The sequence below is a fragment of the Lepisma saccharinum genome, chromosome 15 (assembly GCF_977018435.1).
Source record: "Lepisma saccharinum chromosome 15, izLepSacc3.1, whole genome shotgun sequence".
Classification (NCBI taxonomy): domain Eukaryota; kingdom Metazoa; phylum Arthropoda; class Insecta; order Zygentoma; family Lepismatidae; genus Lepisma; species Lepisma saccharinum.
In genome coordinates this window covers 3,697,157-3,717,158 of record NC_139243.1, presented here as the reverse complement: position 1 = coordinate 3,717,158, position 20,002 = coordinate 3,697,157, and the positions used below count along the sequence as shown (strand labels likewise).

At 36.8% G+C, this 20,002-nt stretch overlaps 1 protein-coding gene across 1 annotated transcript in view; it reads right to left on the bottom strand.

The window, feature by feature from the left end:
- Positions 1–20,002, bottom strand: part of LOC145999733 (guanylate cyclase soluble subunit beta-1-like) — a 192,772-nt gene that overhangs the window by 58,099 nt on the left and 114,671 nt on the right. The gene's annotated exons all lie outside the window — the stretch shown is intronic.

Sequence of the window (20,002 nt, the reverse complement as noted above, 5' to 3'; positions counted from 1 at the left end):
GACATTTGAAGCAGGATTTACATGATCACTTTGCCTATGCATTTATTGAATTTCTTTCTGAAATTCAATAGTCTAAACTTTGATACGTTCAAGTCAAACCTGTATGATTATACTATTTAACGTATTATTATATTTATTAATAATAACTTAATAATAATCAGCGGTGAACGATGAGACTCGGTGAAGTACACAGACTCCTCTCAGGCACAGGGATAGTGTTAGCAAAGACAATATTCACAGCACGGAGAAATAAAACCACATTGCTGCAGTAGATAAACTTAAAGGTTTTCTTCTTTATATATGGCAATTATAATGCAAATATACTTGAGACGAAGGCGAGGATTTCGCTTTGTCAATGAATTGACTCAACTAAAAACGCATAAACTCAATGCGTGGCTATCGGCAAGCCTATGATCACATAGACCTAGCTTGCGCCCCGAACTACCACACCAAGAGATATGCAATGATAACTGAGCCAATATTTGCTCTTTAGCCTTTTATTTCCAAATTAATCCTTAGGAGTAGTGGGGTTGACTGTACTCCCAGGACAACTTACAAGTGTAGAAAAGGCGAGGCTATTTGATTGAACAATCAGATTTGCTTACACTTAAAACAAAGCCAAGAGAGGCCTATACCCCAATTTTTCAGGTGTGATATGCTCTGATTTTTAAGAAATTCTGAATTTCTAGTGTAGAAAAGGCGAGGGCTCAACAGATAGATTTACCCATACTTAAGACAATGGCAAGAGGGGCCTATACCCCAATTTTTCAGGTGTGGAGGTTCGGGTTTAAGTCCTCATAAAATGTGAAGCCTCTCTTGATGGCAAAATGATAATATTGTTGTCTTGTAAACAAAAGGCTCAGGGCTCGAGTCCTGATAAAATATTTAAGATTGAAATACATGTGGCAAAATAATATGTCCACAAGTGAGATTTTGAGAATAATTACTGCTAGTTGATAGCCCCCAGATCTGAAAACCTGGTAAAAAATGTTTTACAACAATATATTGTGTAAGTGGGTAGGCATAATTAATTGCCTCCATGTCTTGCCGGCACGCAAGAGATAAAATCTACATGCTAGAAGGGAATAATAATGATTTTTCTGTGCGATTCACTGAAGAGGCCATTAATCTTTCTGTGCGTGTAACATGTCTGTAACAAGAAAAATGTAACAAAGATTGAGAGACAAAGATACATATTTTCTGACCCAGTGGCAATGAACTGCCCCTCTTCATGTTGAAAACAATTCTCTTCTGATAATATGAACCTAGGCAGACACTTGGAAAATATTATGACAGAAACAAAATCCAATTTTGTCTGTATCAAGATCTTCAGAAGCCGGTAAAATGTGGGCATATTCTATTTGGAGACGTGTTAATATTGTGGCATTGTAATCAGGGGCTTTGGGTTCGAGTCCTGTATAAGATTGAAATATATACAACTGCCCACACATAAGATATTCACCGCTAGCTGATATACAGCTGAGGTTTGTGTGTTGTACAACAGGACAATAGAGCAAATATCTTCTAGAATTGCTCCGTGACCCTCTCATTTCTTACGTCATAAATATACGATTTTTCACCTATAAGAATAACACTACATATGGTGTCATCAGGTAAAGCCTCATGGAATTCACAGATAATTTTAATATTTGTCCTGTCATTCACCACAACCTGTTTCCTTTTTGAAGTGTTGATTACAAACATGGGTCTCTGTGCTTTGAATTCATCTGGTGTGTAATACATATCAGTATTGCCCGAGCCTGGCTGATATTTCTACAGCACTGATGAGAAGGGATTTGGAACTGCATGTAAAACAAGACAGGAAATTTGTTACACTGATGAGAAGATCCTATTAAAAATTAAACTTGTTAGAATTGATTACTGACAAGAATAATAATTATAAAGAAACACAGTCCCTATCTCTGACAGAGCAATGCTGTGATGAGGTACAGGCTTCAGAAAATTATACCCAAGCAGATTTCAAACAAATATCTTGCCTCTTCCTGCATACAGACCCGAGCCTGGCTGATATTTCTACAGCACTGATGAGCAGGGATTTGGAACTGCATGTAAAACAAGACAGGAAATTTGTTACACTGATGAGAAGAGCCTATTATTGTAGAATTGTTTACTGACAAGAATAATAATTATGAAGAAACACAGTCCCTATCTCTGACAGAGCTATGCTGTGATAAGGTACAGGCTTCAGAAAATTATACCCAAGCAGATTTCAATCTTGCCTCTTCCTGCATACACACAGACCCGAGCCATTTTTATGCAGATTTAAAAAACAATTTTGATCCCCAAGAAATTTTATATAAATACCAAAGCCAAAAATATTAACACACACACACATACACACATACACACACACACAAAGCACAGTGCTGAACTCAACTGATATTTTTATCCAGCATAGAGTTTTGAATTGAAGCCCAGGAAATATATATAATAAACCAACAACAAATGCAATAAAATATAGATACCTGAACATGCAAACATATTTTGAAAGAAGAAACATTGCAAGATATATAAAATCAGACCACCTGTTGGATTGTTTTAGGGAAAAATTTGAAAATCTAACAGAGTATGATTTTTTTAAAGTGCAAAATGAAACAGAGGCAAGATGGGTACTTGACAGTGATGTTGGGTTTGGGTATGTGAGCATAGAATTAGGTTCTGAATATGATGATTTTGAATCCAATACATACTGGCATAGAATTGATGCATACCTGTTGCATTGTCATTGGGGAAAATATGTTGCTTTTTTTACAAAAAGTACTTCAAGTTTAGAAAAATTTAGGTTTTACAAATTTTTCCATGATCATAGAATTTATACAAACAGCAGGGGGCCTGTTGATGATACAACAATTTCCATACTTGATGAGGCAGGAAAATTGGATGTAAATTCTGGTTTATATTTTAATGAGTTGATTATGTACCTGCTTAAAAACAATATCAATTCTGGCTCATTCAATACAAGATGGACTTAAATAATTCGAGTTTTTACACAAAATACAAAGCTCTGTTTCAATACAAATATTATATCTCACATTACCTTGCTCTGCTTCTGATTTGGGGTGAGTATTTTAATTTGCTCATCACACTTGACAAAAAAAATAGGAAAATTGCACAGAGACGTGCTAACAACTAACAATTTCAAGTTCCTTGAGTGGGAATATGTTGTTTCTAAGATCAGCATTGATTCTGTAGTACAGCATTGCTGTGGAACATGTTAAGTCCTTGGATTCTGTCACACCTATTCTAATACAATTAATATCACAAGGCACGCACTGCATAAAATCATAATTCCAAGCGATGGCATGGAGTTCCACGATTCCATATCATACATACTGCAATTGGAGCTTCAGCAGTTCGGGACTGTGCAATATATTGTCTATAAATGTAGGAAAAAATAATATTGTACGGGTTGCAAACAAAACTCCCAAAGCTTATGTGTTTCAGGTTCCTGAAATTTGAAACAGAATCCAAACTGTCTGGAAGTTCATAAAAGTGAAGCCATTCTACAAGCGGGTCTATCTCAGCTTCTGCATGATATATTTGAGCAAGAGGTGATGTGTTTATAATATTTGTTGGGTTGTAATATATTATTCCATCATTTGACCTATACTGGTGATACCTGGGAATGGATATAATTTTGGCTGAATGAAAATATATCAATGTTCTGTGTGAAGTTTTTCAATTCTCTAAATTGTGCTTATAATTGTTGCTCTTACAAGTTTTGCATATTTTATTTTATTTACAATCTGTGCAAACATCTTAAACCTAATAGGACCGAGCTCTATTATATCATAGGTTAAAACATCCAATGCGAGCAGGGATTCAACATTGTTTTTAGCAATAAATATGCTCTCTTCTATATCCATCATGTCCATAATTGATAAGGAGACACAAATTTACAACTATTGTAATTGATTGAAGCAATGCGGTGAAACTTGATATTGCATTGATTACATATTTGTTCTGATCATGGCACATCCAGATTGAATGGCTGCATATATTAAGTATAAGCCAAGAAAAACAAGAAAATGCACTGCATTAAACACAGACACCATATGTTCCATAATCCTCTGCTGTAATGCCGAGACTCATGGCCTCATGGTTGATGTGATCATGTACAAATTTACACCTAGATTCTTCAAATTTTTACAGAAATCTGGAATATTACAAATATCTTCTGGTGAGTACAAGCTGTGATACACAGTGACATATTTTAAATTTGGAAATTTCTCTCTGAGGATTTTCCTATCCTCATCTGTGGGGATACTATCAAAATGGATCCATGTGACTGTTTCTGTGTTTGGGATCATGTTATAATATGGGGAGAGAAGAAAAGTGTGACCCATATTTGTTACATATTGCAGGAATTTCTCACCGTACAAATTTAATCTGTATGCATTTTGATATTGTTTCACAATGGGCCTCCCATTTTATTTCCAACATAATGGGGATGACAGAATATATACCTATGAGGATTTTAGATATTTGTTGTTTGGACTGAATGAAATGGTCCTGTACTTCATATGGCACAAATTTAAATACTGTGGCCTGGACTGTGTGGGAAGAATCATGGAGTGGGGATTTTTTAATGTGAGATGCAGATGCGGCATGCAAATTTAACACTCAGAGTTGTTCTAACTTCAGATGCAAACATATTTTGATATCCCGATTTATTAGATCCAAGTCTGTACTTGATGATATCATGCTCAGATTCCACCAAATTACAGAGTTTGATTTGTTTTGTGCGAGAAATGAAACAGAGATTCAATGGGTTCTAGACTGTGGGAAGCAATTTAAATATTTGAGTCTGGGGGACATCACCCCATTTGAGGAATATCAATATATAAAGGGGGGAAGGATCAATGGCTTTTTTATTTTCTTCGATGTGGATTATACAAGAAGGTGGTACTCAAATTATATGATTTCCGGATTCAAATTCAGTTTGCATCGCTACGACATAACAGATAGAAACTATTTCAATGCATTAGAATTTCACCAGGAGGATGACAATCTTATGTACAGGGGTAGTGATTTCAACCCTGAAACCTTTTACAATTTTGATAAGAATCTTATATCTATGAACGAACTATTTATGTGTTTTATGTGCAGAAAATTTCAAAAAATGCAATGCCTCTTGCCTAGTGATTGTTCTCCAAAACGGCATATTTTATTCCCAGTGCAGTTGCGGGAAGCAGTTGTGTTAAACAGATCTCAAATCTATGCTTGAAGATTTAACAATTGGGAACAATATCTGAGAACAATATAGAATCTATAAGATGCCAATTTAATTGTGACTCAATCAGTTGTTAATATGTATGAGTGCAGGTATGAATGTATTGATTCTGTTTTGGGGATATGCTATGTAAATTAATTTGGCATTTTGTTTTTATAGGGTGCCAAAATGCAAACATATTTTGACAGAAGAAACATTGCACGGTATATTAAATCTGACATTCTTGTTGATTCTATAAGGCATGAATTTTCAACTCTATCAGAGTATGATTTTTTTGCAGTTAGGAATGAGATAGAGTTTATGTGGTTGCTTGACAGGGATCATAGTTTTGGGTATGTAAGCATAGGGCTGGGTGATTGCATATATTACCATGAATCACAGGTATATCACTATAGAATAGATGCATTCATGCTTCACTGCTATTACAGATCCTATGTAATATGGTTCAGCAAGGCACAGGTTCTGCCCACAAAACTCATGTTGTGTTCAAGCAGAATCTCTACATACTGATGTGATAGGGGTGTAACACTATGGTCAAGACCTAGAATCTTATTATTGCTGTGAATAGTGTTTTTGGAATTTTGAATGGAATTAACTATAAATGGTTGCCCGCATTACAATCACTTGAGACGGGTTAGAAGAGCCGAGCATTTCCACCCCTACATAGCAGAGTACAAGTACAGGGACAATATTCTGGTGTTTGTAACAAGAGAGCCTGAAAAATACAAACATGTGAAATCAATAAGGCATCTCATACACCCAGATTATTGCAGCCTATCCTATATTATAGAGGTGTGTTTTGAGTATGTTTATATTCTTCCGGTAATGTCAAAATTTAATATCAGTAATATCTGTTATCCTCAAATACCCAATTATAATCTATGTTTTGTAAATCCCATACCCGAATGGGTTATGACTGACAGCCTGGATGGGTCCCGCATAGGTATTGTGTATTAGGTGGGATCACCCACTGTGATTTGTAGCAAAAATAATGCCTGCTCGGAAAATTATGCAGAGGCAATTCACCCTGCAATGTTTGGAATTGTGAGTGCCGATCTGGGAGACACAATTGTTGTGCATGGCCAAGTAATAGGACCTAGTATATATGTATATGACATATACATACCACAACAGGGCTGTTCCTGAGACCCTATACCAGAACTCTTGAAATGTTAAAAAAAAAGCAGGGTTCTGTCATGTTGTCAGGGGCAAAATTGTGCATCCCGATGAGAAATTTTTGGAGGGTACCAAGCTTGAATTAAATAAGCAGTTTATATTCTGTCACAATACAGCCCAGCCCTGTGGAAACATATTCAAGTACAATTTTTGTCACCGCGACTTGAATAAGTGAACAGAAATAAATTTGCCGAGAAGTACTTGTTGCAGTCCCACATGCATGATTCAAACCAGAATCCCCTAGCCCCGCGGCGAGATTCCTTAGCACCACGGTGCGGCGGGAAGTTGAGAATCAATATATTGATTCCCTAGCACTGCGGTGCAGCAGGAAGTTGTTAATCAATATATTGATTCTCAGCTCCCCGACCCAGTTCTCAACTCCCCGCCGCACCGTGGTGCTGGGGAATCTCACCGGCCGGGCAGTTCTCAACTTCCTGCCACAGTGCTGTGGAATAAATACTCACCGCCCGGGCAATTCTCAACTTCCCTAAAAACTTACAGCCGGAGTATTAATTACCTAGCTCTGTTGGGTAGAAATAAGCAATATTTTATTCTCTCGGCAATTTCTGAGTAACATATCTACCATACCTAATAACAGCAACAGGTATAGGATATTGAGTACTATTAAAATATTTCTCTTCTCATATCTACCATACCTAATAACAGCAACAGAGTACAGCTGTGTAGGTATAGGATATTGAGTACTATTAAAATATTTCTCTTCTTCTCTTCTCATCTATACAATTTCTACCATGCTGAACAGAGCTGTGATCTGTTAGGTATAAAATAAGTATAGATTTCTATTAAAATATTTCTCTTCTCATATCTACCATACCTAATAACAGCAACAGAGCACAGCTCTGTTAGGTATAGAATATTGAGTACTATTAAAATATTTCTCTTCTCATCTATACAATTTCTACCATGCTGAACAGAGCTGTGCTGTTATGAATTTTTAACAGAGCTGTGTTGTGTAGGCACAAATCTCACACATAGATATAGAGCCTTGTTGATATTGTTATTGTCATAATCCCTATCTCTAACAGAGCTGTGTTGTGTAGGCTGCCTTGAAAATATTATTTACCCTTGCTGATATGTTATGGATAAGATGTGAATAATACATACCCTAATAGGTACAGTTTTGCTGGAACGTATGTTGAAACGTTTATAAAAGAACAATGCTCTGTCAAAAAAATATTGAGTATAGATTTACAATTTCATTCTCTGTGTTCTTTATGACAATTACCTATCTATAATAATTCCAAGCTCAGCAAGGCTCTGTGTCTAATATCTATCTTCATGACAATCACCTATCCATAATAATTTCACTCTGTATCTGTGTAAGATTTGAATCCTGTTCCCAATAATTATATCACCGCACAGCTTTGTTAGGTATAGGGCAATCACCTATCCATGATTTGAATCCTGTTCCCAATAACAGCATCACTACACAGCTCTATTAAATCGAGTATAGATTTATGGATAAATATTATTTCTGTGTCTGTGTCTAATATCTATCCTCATAACAATCACCTATCCATGATTTGAAGCTTGTTCCCAATAACAGCGTCACTGCACAGTTCTGTTAGGTATAGGGATATTTTATTCTCTGTGTTTGTGTCCAATAACAGCAGAGATATTGAGTATCTATCCTCATGGCAATCACCTATCCATAATAATTCCGCTCTATATCTGTGTAAGATTTAAAGCTTGTTCCTAATAATATTAACCACACAGTTCTGTCAGGTATAGGGATATTGAGTATAGATTTATGGAAAATATTATTTCTGTATCTGTATCTAATATCTATCTTCATGACAATCACCTATCCATGATTTGAATCCTGTTCCCAATAACAACATCACCGCACAGCTCTGTCAGGTATAGGGATATTGAGTATAGATTTATGGAAAATATTATTTCCGTATCTGTATCTAATATCTATCTTCATGACAATCACCTATCTATGATTTGAAGCTTGCTCCCAATAATAGCATCACTGCATAGTTCTGTCAGGTATAAGAATATTATAAATTTATTGATTTCTGTGTCTGTGTCTAATATCTATCCTCATAACAATCACCTATCCATGATTTGAAGCTTGTTCCCAATAACAACATCACCGCACAGTTCTATTAAATTATAAATTTATTGATACTGTGTTTGTGTCTAATAGGATAGATATCTTGTTTTTTGAACCCAAATAAGTTCATAGGCATGTTTATTTATTTCAAATCATGCTCTGTAATTGGGCATTGATTTCCATTTTTCAAATCACAATGCCCCCATGGTAAAGTATGTATGCCACATGATAAAATACATCTCTTATCATCATGTGGGTCCAGAGCCACTTTTCTTACAATATTGCTAGTCAATAAGTGATCCACACTCTGAATTCTATTTTCTGATGTTCTGATTGTGCTACATGATTTGAGACAATTTTTGTAATCTTCAAATTGGAGCTCTTTTTCCACAATCACTCTGCCAATGCCCTTGGCCTTTTTGGCAACAACACCACTACATGTTTCAAAAGTGTACATCTTGGCTCTTAACCCAGCAAATGCCACAATAACATCACCAAGTGTCTCATCTTTTAACTTGCCAGGCACCTTTTTGTTGTGGGGTTGAATCTCTGTATGTTCACTGGTATCAAAATATTGAAACAATTCAGGCTGTGCTATATCTTGATAAACATCTTCTGTTTGAATATCAAGAATAAAACTATTCGTGTCCATGTACATCAATTTTACACGATCACCATAAAAAGGATTCAACACATCATAATACAATGTTAACATATGTAATTTGGCCAATTCCAATATCACAGCCCCTACATAAATAGGTTTATCAAACTTAATCTTTGTTTTTTTCATGTTGAAAAGTGCCATGTGCTCATCATAAATTCTTCTATAATTGAAATTAGGCTTTGCAATCAATTTTTTGCTCCGGCTGGGGTCAGTAATTATTTTAACATCGGTATGTTTTCTGACATTTTCAATTGTTTTGCCATACACTGAATTGACCATCAATTTAAACAATGCCTTATCAAATTGGCTCATTGCAGATGTTCGAAGCTCTGTATTTGTATCAATGTATGGTTTCAACCATTCTGAGTGCCTGAACCTCAAAACTTTTCCAATTTTGGTCACTTGAACACCATGTTTCATCAGGAACTGGAGGTTTTTGTAATATATGACATATCCCTGTTTTGGCTCCAGTGTCATCATGAGCTTCTTCTGTTTAGAGCCAGGTGAGCACTGAACCTCGGGAATTGGGGGCAGATCAGAAAATTTATTGTGCAAATCATCAGGAATTGTCAGATCAACCTCTAAGAATAGGCCATAATTAATGTCATCAAAGTCCTGAAGATCTTCAATATTGAAATCTTCAACACATTCAAGCCCTGCATATGGCAGTTTTTGCATCATGGCATGACCATAGAGGCTGTTTGCATCTACATACACTATATAATTTGATGGCCGTGCTGGATCATAATTGGGAATATGCTTGTTATTTGCTCTGGCATATCTCTGGGAACATTGCACCATCCCTCCTCTTATACATTTCTCCATAAACAGATACGTATCTTGATCTTGGATCAGATCCAAATGCATGTTAGTGTTCAAAAACATTGCGGCCCATGCTAGACCTGGGGCACTGTAAAAATACACTGGGTCCAGTCCATAATTTTGCATGCAAGATTTTCTGAATGCCTGGAATATATCAGCTAAGAGGGTTACATCAAGTTTCGAATATGCCATGTGATAATCACCAAATGTCTTGCAATTTAAATTGTTCCACGTCAATTGAGCATGGTGATAATCTTCATCAGTGATTCCAGATCCTCTGATTTTGCTGTAAAACTCTTCTTGTGGTGGCAGGGAACACTCATCAAATTTAGAAAAATCTGTAACATAGTCATATGGATATACACCCTTCCGCCTAATTAATTTCAGGTCCTGATTTGGAAACAAAGCATGTGTAATTTTCAATTTATCATCAGGTAATTGAGTGGTTAGTGTGGCCAGGCTAGCAGGTAAAAATCTGTAAGAATCAAGAAATCTTATGTGAATAGGAACACCATCAACTTTAATTATCTTGCTAATAGATATATATTTCTCATCATTTTCAGCTAAAATATTTAAATTCTGCTTCTCAAACCCCTCGTACCTGATCAGATGATGGAAATCATAATTGGATGCTCCATGGCAAAATATGGGGACAAATCTTGGTCTCTTGATCTGAATATTACAGCTATTACACAGGGCCATTTTGAATTTACCATCTGTATGAGAATGGTGATGAACCTTGATATTTGTATCTGAAAATTCACAATCACATACCGGGCATTTTTCTGCATTGTTGAAATCTTCAATCTGTTTCTCTGTTAAAGGCAACATAGGCTTTGATTTTAATAAGATGTTAGATGCTATGTTATGGCACACATTTTCCATTTTATCTGCAAATATTTTGATGGCATTTGGTCCCATGTATAAGTATGGCTCACTAGCTACACCATCCTGTATAACTGTATAACAAAAACTGGAAGGTTCATGTAGCTGGTATGGTGTAGTTGCAGATTCTTCAGGATCTGGATTGCAGAATGCAAGAGGTTTGAGATTCGATTCAAAATCACAGACAATATATGCTGGGTGTTCCAACAAGGCTTCAAACTTTTTGAATTTGCAATTTTCACTTGGATTGGGCATCATCATATGAACAGGTTTATGGTTACCACAGTATTTCAGATGCTCAATTAACTTGTTTTTAGCAATTTCTGCATTCTCTTCCCGAACCCCTTTTACCATTTTTTGACCATAAAATACAGTTAAGCATCTTCTGCACAACTTGAATATTGTATGAGTTTTGTCTAGCTGTGTTCTCACTAAAGCTTCAAGACTGTGTATCAGAGTATAATGGTATGTATCACCCCCTTCAATTAAGAGCAGATCAATCGGAACAGCAGAATCATCATCAATTGTACTGATTCTGAGAGGTGCTATCGGGCAATTGCCAGTGGAACAAATAAATACATTAATAGATAATTGTTTGCCGTTGATGTGCCTGGCCTTTTTTTCAAATTTATCAATATTCTGAACAGACATTGGATATTCCAAACCCTCCATTGCCTCATCAAAATCATGTTCATGCTGTTTGTAATAACTTATTCTCTCAGGATGGCTTGAAACTGGATACAAAGCAGCTAAAATACACCACAAGAAGCATTTCTGGTCATTATTTTTTATGTTAACCACGGCTGTTTTGTTTTTGATATTGGCAGGTAATGGCACATATGTAGATCCTTGCAATGAGCTGAATTCAGAAACATTAACATATAACTTGTGTGATGAGCCGCATAGGCTCCATCCTGACTCTTTTGCTGCAAATTCAGAGTGTTTAATATTCAATTGATTTATCAATCTGCTTATTATTCTGTCCGAATTTGCATTTGAATATACAGGTACAGTTTCTGTTATGTGGGGGTGTATAAATTTTGTGCCGTTTGGTTTCTTATATTCAGTATACAATTTAAGGGATAGCTTATAAGAGCCATTTTGTGCATTAAGAATTGCCTGGAGATCAGAATTTATACTGTTCAAAAAATTCTCAATGCCACATCTTGGCTCTGATATAAACCGATAATCTTTTAATTGGCCTTTAAAACTGCTATGGATAGGTTCATGGCGTGGCTGCTTTGCTGCTCTAGCATTAAGAGGGGCTTCATGCCTTCTTTTCAGACCAGATGTGGATGGTTGTGAGGGCAATGCTGATGACTGTACATAAGAATTACACTTATGCCATTTGTAATATGCCTTGCTTAATATTTTATGGCATCTTGGGCACAATTTAGTAGCTTTTCTGCATTTCTTAGAATTACAAATACGGCAATGCCTAGCCCAATGAGAACTAGATATATTTTTATTACACTGATTGCAATATTTTTGTTTTGGCATTTTTTTCTTGTTGTTTATTATATAAGATTTTCTGGGCTTCAATTCAAAACTTTATACTTAATAAAAATATCAGTTGGGTTCAGCAGTTAATAGCTGAGCTGGTGCTTTTATACCCAAACAACAGCAGTAACTAGGTTTTTGGTGATAGTTTTGCTGATGTGCAACACACTTCACCAGGTTTAAAACCTCATCTCTATATCAACTAAATACAATTCAAAATTGGATTTTGAACTGTACAATAAATATTCTGTAAGTCTCACTTGTGTTTATATTAACAGAACAAGACAAAACCAGAATTGTATTCAGGATTGCATGTTTTCATACAAAAAAACCATATTTTTGACAAGTTTATAAACAACAATCATACAGTTATAATTTTTACATACATGGCCGAATCTGTCTGAGCAGAGGAGAAAAAAGGTTTTCAGATCTGGGGGCTATCAACTAGCAGTAATTATTCTCAAAATCTCACTTGTGGACATATTATTTTGCCACATGTATTTCAATCTTAAATATTTTATCAGGACTCGAACCCTGAGCCTTTTGTTTACAAGACAACAATATTATCATTTTGCCATCAAGGAAGGCTTCACATTTTATGAGGACTTAAACCCGAACCTCCACACCTGAAAAATTGGGGTATAGGCCCCTCTTGCCATTGTCTTAAGTATGGGTAAATCTATCTGTTGAGCCCTCGCCTTTTCTACACTAGAAATTCAGAATTTCTTAAAAATCAGAGCATATCACACCTGAAAAATTGGGGTATAGGCCTCTCTTGGCTTTGTTTTAAGTGTAAGCAAATCTGATTGTTCAATCAAATAGCCTCGCCTTTTCTACACTTGTAAGTTGTCCTGGTTGTACAGTCACCCCCACTACTCTTAGGCTAGCTTTATTATTTGACGTAGAATGGTTGCAGTATTGTGCATAGCATCAATGCATGGCTATCGGCGTACCTATGATCACATAGGTCTAGCTTGCGCCCCGAACTACCATACCAGGATGTATGCACAACACCAAGGAGTTCTTTTTAAGTTTAAAAGTTTCGTCGATCCGTGGCGAAAGTGTGATATTACTTACGCGATATCCTCGCTTTTATACTATTTTCGAGAACACAGATTCAAGTACAGATGAATCACTCACTATCTACAAAAGGACACCATGAACAAAACTGACATCTACACATGTTTAGAAATACAAATTCGTATAGTGCACTCTCGCAAACATGAAGATACATTAAACTACTCATAATAGAGCATAAAATACAATAAACATTAAAGAAAAGATATACATTACAAACAAGGTGCAATATTACATATAACAACACAACATTTACGTGTCCTTTCATAAAAGTATAATATATCAGTGACATATTTTAAAGTTGTGACGTCACATAAAAAATATGGATCATTCATTTCCAATCTCGAAAAGACGATTTAAGATTTCTTGCTGTTATTCAATCAGCATAAGCACGTGTCCTTCCGCGATAAAAATGTAAACACACATTTCTCTTAATTTAAAATTCTATAATTTTTATAGGCAAAAATAGCAAGCATTTTGTGTAGAAAGTTATACAAAATACTAATCATGTTAAACGATAAATAGTGTCATTATCATTAAACTGTAAATGAACATGGCAGCTGATACTAACTACCATTCTGAAACTATCACTAAAAAATTCTCCAAAATTTAGCTACAAAGACCATAGTTAATATTTTAAGTTACACTTATAGAGCAGATCCAGAATGTTTATCACTGAAAGAAAAGTTACTGAAAATTATTATAATTTCATTAAGACACTCAACAAACTTTTCCATAGTGGGTACCATATCGGAAACAGAAAAGTGTTTATTTATATATTTTTTTTTATTTGCTTTAATCAAATTGTTCAAATATTTTACAGAGCCGTTTACTAGATAAAGCCTTTCTATAAAAAAACATATATCTATATGTTGGTGCCAAAAAAATACAAGCATTTTAAGCGTGTTTTTTTAAAAAAATCGGTTTAAATAAAAAAATTAACAAAAATGATTTGTGTCCACCCAGGCACAGGTCACGTGGGATTGTTTACATCGACTTCATACTTGCGGTGGATGCTAGATAGCCGATCCTGAACACGTGTGATTTATCTTCCTTCTACCAGCGGACGTAATGCCATCACTGTGGAACTGACGTCACCTTTGAAGATGGTGGGACGTGACTCGGAGTCGGCGACGAAGAAAAATCACCTCCTTCTTTCTTATTCCACTCAATAACGCTTCGATATCGCAGCAGTCGGATCAAATGCATAGGGAATTTGATTGGGAAAGCAATTATTTTTATAACAGCGTACTAATTTCCGCAGGAAATAGAGAAACCTTATAGTTTCGTCATATTTCGTTATGTGGCCGATAGATGTCAGGCCGAAGGAATACAAGATTGAAAATTTGTAACTAACCAATTGCGTCGATATGTATGAATCGAAAAATTCGTTTCCTCTAAATTTTACTTCCGGTTGGAATGACGTCATCAGGTGATGGTTGCAAGGAAGTCTGGGAGCTCCCCCTGGGAACGGGCTAACGACTGTTTGAACACTATTCCACTCTTCCTGGTTGAGGAAAATCCTGTGCTGCCGATATCCCAATCTTCAAGGTTTAATTTTTCGTCGTAAACTTCTTATCCTGCTTGAAGACTGAGAAATGCTAGGGAAAATGTCGACGACCTGTGCACAGATTCATGCCTACACTTATACGCTAGCGGTCAAAAGGTTCAATTTGTTCTTACACGCGGAGTGATTTCTGTGCAGTGTAAGATTTGCGCGTCCCTAAATCCGCAGTTTTCAAAAATCGAAACTGTTTCTCAAGTGCCTCAACCGGGAACCCAACCCGGGATCTCTTGACCACCAATCGACAGCATTAGCCACTATGCTATTGGGAAGTTCAAGGGAAATTGCTAGGCAAATTTCTGATTTATACGATTTTTTTCTTCAATATATTATCCATAGGCATATGTGGACTAACTGATTGACTTTAAAATGTCCATCACCATGTTCGTGCACTTTATTTAACCCAATAAGAGCTTCAGAAAACTCAAAACAAGCTGTTGACAACTTCAGCACCAGCATACATAAGAATCTATCGCTTATAAACACACAGGATGTGAGAGAAAATTAATGAAAATAGCCATGGACAATTTGCACGGCAATACTCACGGATCCCACTGTACATCTCCAATGTGCTCATCGTAAGTAAGTTGTAATAGATAGAATTGTTAATACAATTATGTTTCAGTGTAATAAAATTGTAAACATCATGCATGTGCTTTAAATACAGAAAGTGTAATTTTATAATTGATATGAATGAACACTAATAACAATTTTTATGTTTGGAAGTGCAACTATATTCCTTCATAATTGTTTCCTTGAAAAGCGAGATACATATTTCCAAATTTTGACGCTTTCCAATGTTACAAACTCCCTTGCACATATACTATTAGTGATTGATTAGTACTTTGCACATAACATTATTATGAACAAATTTTATTCAGTAACTGTTAAAGCAATAAAATAGGCCTTAGGCCGGGAGCGCACAAACAAAAGGCGCACAGAATCTTTGGCGATGTTGCCACGTTGTGTCAACTGTTTTTGCCTTTCAAGGGGCCCCTTGAAAGAACGCGGACCGCACAGAAATTACGCTATTTGTTCCCGGCCAATCACAGTTGCAGTTTAATCAACGAACCTAACCTAACCTAACCGAACGAAGGTATTCATCCAGAGGCACATGGATATCTTCAATTCATCGGAGAAAGATATTCATTATATTCTAAGATTCCTTAAAGTTATCGGGTATCTTTTCAGCGTTAACAAAAAAGTTACAAACAAAGTCATTCATTGTATTCATGAAAGTTTTGTTATAATAAACATGTGTAATACTTCTTGACATTTGACTTTCTATGAAATTAAAATCATCCTCTACACAGGTCACCCATTACACAATCATAGATATGGCAACGCAGCATTGCATGTTGTGCGCTCCTGCCACCTTTCATACACCACTAGCGCATACTTTCGCATTTTTGTGCGCTAGTGGACTGCACCCAGAAAATAAACTTAATGTATGTTTTTGATCAATGAAGAGAATGACACAAGAAAATTGTTGGATTTAGTACTTTGCGAACTAAGAACAATATCAACTTTCACAGGGCATCATAGCATCTATCAATCTGTTACACTTCATGCTTTATTTCCCTTAGGGATATCCATCAAGACGAGCTGATCTTATAGTCTGTCGGCTGGACATGTGTCATATGTCTGCCAGCGGTCGTCACGTCGGATTGAGGCCAGTGTTTTCCAAGTGCTGATTGGCGGATTACAGCCCCGCCGTTCTACTCAGGTGATCCCTCCCCCCTTTCCCCGCGTGCTAGCAAACACCGACATTGCGTCCATCGATGTTTTTGTTTTATGCCATGATTTGTGATTTACACATTTTGAAATGAGGAAACAAAGAGAAACTTATTTAAAAAGTTATACAGGGTGTCCCATATAAAACCGGTACACCTTTAATGAACGGTACACCCTGTATTTAAAGACTCGTAGTTTGTATTTCTGATTTAAAAGAAAAAGTTTAGGATGTTTAAGAATATTTCAGTTAGTGTCTAAAGAACATCTTTAAAACGCACGATTACTACCTATGGAAACAGATAATTCTAGCAGTGGGTTAAAAGAATATAACTCTCCCAATAAGTAGCGGTGATTATGTGTCAAAACTGGGGGGGGATAAAGGGCTGTTTACTTTCTCTTGGTAGAAAGGAGAGGCCATAGTGCGCGGGCAAAAGTTGCAAAAACTTGGGGGAAAGTGCCCCCCAATGAGTCCGTGTCGCTTGCGCCGAGTTATTTGCGCCGAGGGTTCTTATCGGTTCATTTCCCCCGCGACATAGGTCAAGAACTTCCTTGGTGCGTTTTCCCACAATCCGGAGTGTCATTACCGCCGCGCGCATGTGTGTTTATGACGTTGCCCAGCTCCAGCTGTGTTTATCTTCGATTGAAAAGGAAGGTGATTGGTAAATGAATGTAAGATGAAAATATATATGAGGGATATACATTGGGAAATTAGTATTTATGTAGTAAAACTGAGACTTGAGAGAGACCACAAGATGGCTGAGAATATGGAAATGATACAAACAACGCTTGGAATGCCTTCGAGCATTTGCATACCTACAAGAATTACGTATATAATGTTTGCAAAAAATTACACCGTATTTATAATGTTTTTGACGATTTTATGTAGTGTATAATAATTAAGTGTAATAGACTGGCACATTTATGTTGCTTCCAAAGTGTACATTTACTTGTAGAATGCTTTCAATATTTTAACAATACTGTATTTACAATGTTTTTTTTACGATTAACGATAAATGATTAATAGTTAATAGGCTGATGCTGATTTTTGTATTTTCTGTTGTGGAATAAAATTGATACAAGTAATCCTGTGTAACGTCTTTTGAAATAAGTAAAGAAAAGTCATATTTGACTCTCTGGATAGGTTTAACATTTCAGTGTAAACACAGCTTTGCAACGTCATAAAGACACGTTTGATTTTATGTGTTAAGTCCACTTTATGCACTAAAACACATATGCCCATAAACATACGTGCGCGTGGCGGTGATGACACTCTGGATTGTGGGAAAACCAGCCGAGGAAGGTGTTGACATATGTCACGGCGGAAATGAACCGATAAGAAGCCTCTGCGCAAACGACACGACACCCCCCTCTAATCCCCCTAATCGACGCCAGTGTAAATCTCTCCGTCACATATTCTGACTTTGTCGTCTTAAAAATAAAATGGCGTCCTCTCTACATAAAGCCCTAGGCTTCAGACCCCAGACCCGTCTCTACGAGTGCCTGGCAGATTCCGCATAACATATAACTTACTCCAAGCCAATGGAGAATGACAGAGTAAATTCCCTAATCTTGACAAAGTTTCATATGAGTCTCTCATGCTTGTTTCTTAGGCGGAATATGTGATACACACGCTCGCACACATACAGAAAGAGAGAGAGAGAGAGAGAGAGAGAGAGAGAGAGAGAGAGAGAGAGAGAGAGAGAGAGAGAGAGAGAGAGTGAGAGTCCTTACAATGGCGGCCACTGTAAGTTGTTTGTTTCGACGTCATCAATAGCGTTCCTTGGTCCTTGGGCACCATTTTAATGACACCCTGTAGATATATGTATATGTGTGTGTCATCAGCGTATATTCTACGCTAGCTAGGCTATATGCTAAGCCTGAAACCTAGAAAGTAAAATAATGAAGATAAATCTTCTAGAAACTGTGTGAATTAAGCTGATTTGAAATAGAAGATAATGGCGATTCCGAAGTTGGCAAAGTGGATCATTAGGAGTTGGCAACCTGGATCATTAGCAGTTGGCAACCTGGATCATTAGGAGTTGGCAACCTGGATCATTAGGAGTTGGCAACCTGAATTATTAGGAGTTGGCAACCTGAATTATTAGGAGTTGGCAACCTGAATTATTAGGAGTTGGCAACCTGGATCATTAGGAGTTGGCAACCTGGATCATTAGGAGTTGGTAACCTGAATTGTTAGGAGTTGGCAACCTGGATCATTAGGAGTTGGCAACCTGAATCATTAGGAGTTAGCAACCTGGATCATTAGGAGTTGGCAACCTGGATCATTAGGAGTTGGCAACTTGGATTATTAGGAGTTGGCAACCTGGATTATAAGGAGTTGACAGCCTGAATTATTAGGAGTTAGCAACCTGAATTTTTATAAATTTATAATCTGACAACCGTTTAGATGGCAACGTGGCTTCCTTGACTCAGCATACGCCACTGATGTGTGTGTGTGTAACATTCTGACTAAGAAATAAGCACGGTATACCTACGCCTTGTTCTTCTTAATAAGAACATTTTTGTCCGAAATTCAAATTTCCTCCTCTCAAGACATTACTTGCGCATTCTCGGCCATGCACAGGCGTACGCATAGGGGGGGCTGATGCGGCTGCAGCTCCCTCCGAAATTTTGAAAAAAGATAATCAAGATTTTCAAATAAAAGCAAAGAAAAACTCGGGAAAACAAGAGTGGTAAATGTAAAATCCCCTTACAATTGCCATTTTTGAGAGAATAAAGTTCAAAATAACCGCCTTCCCCCCTAGAAAGCAGCTATGTACAGTCATGGAATGGACACTTATGGGTTGTAATGATCCTATTGAACGCGAGTGAAATTGTTACAACCCAGAAGTGTATGTGACTGTTATATCCACCTTTACAATTGCAACTCCCGCGGTGCAGCGATGTAATATTTCAAAGGTATAAGACACGAAAGCAGGTGAAACGGAAGGGATAATATGAATAACAAAGAGAGTACTCTGACAATTAAGGACTGAAAGTGGTAAACGTTGTAGGTGCCTAAAGCGAAAGTGTTGGGAAATCGTATCGTTCCGCACATCAGCCCGTAAGAACGTGCACACTAGTGACATCTTTCCACGCCCTTTGAACTACTTAGAGGGCTACCAGCCACATTTCACATTTATCACATTATAAAGCATGGCACATTTCACAGTTTAAAGTGGAAACGGTGTTTGAATTAGTGTGGCACTTACAGCGTTTACCAATTTTAGTCTTCAATTGTCT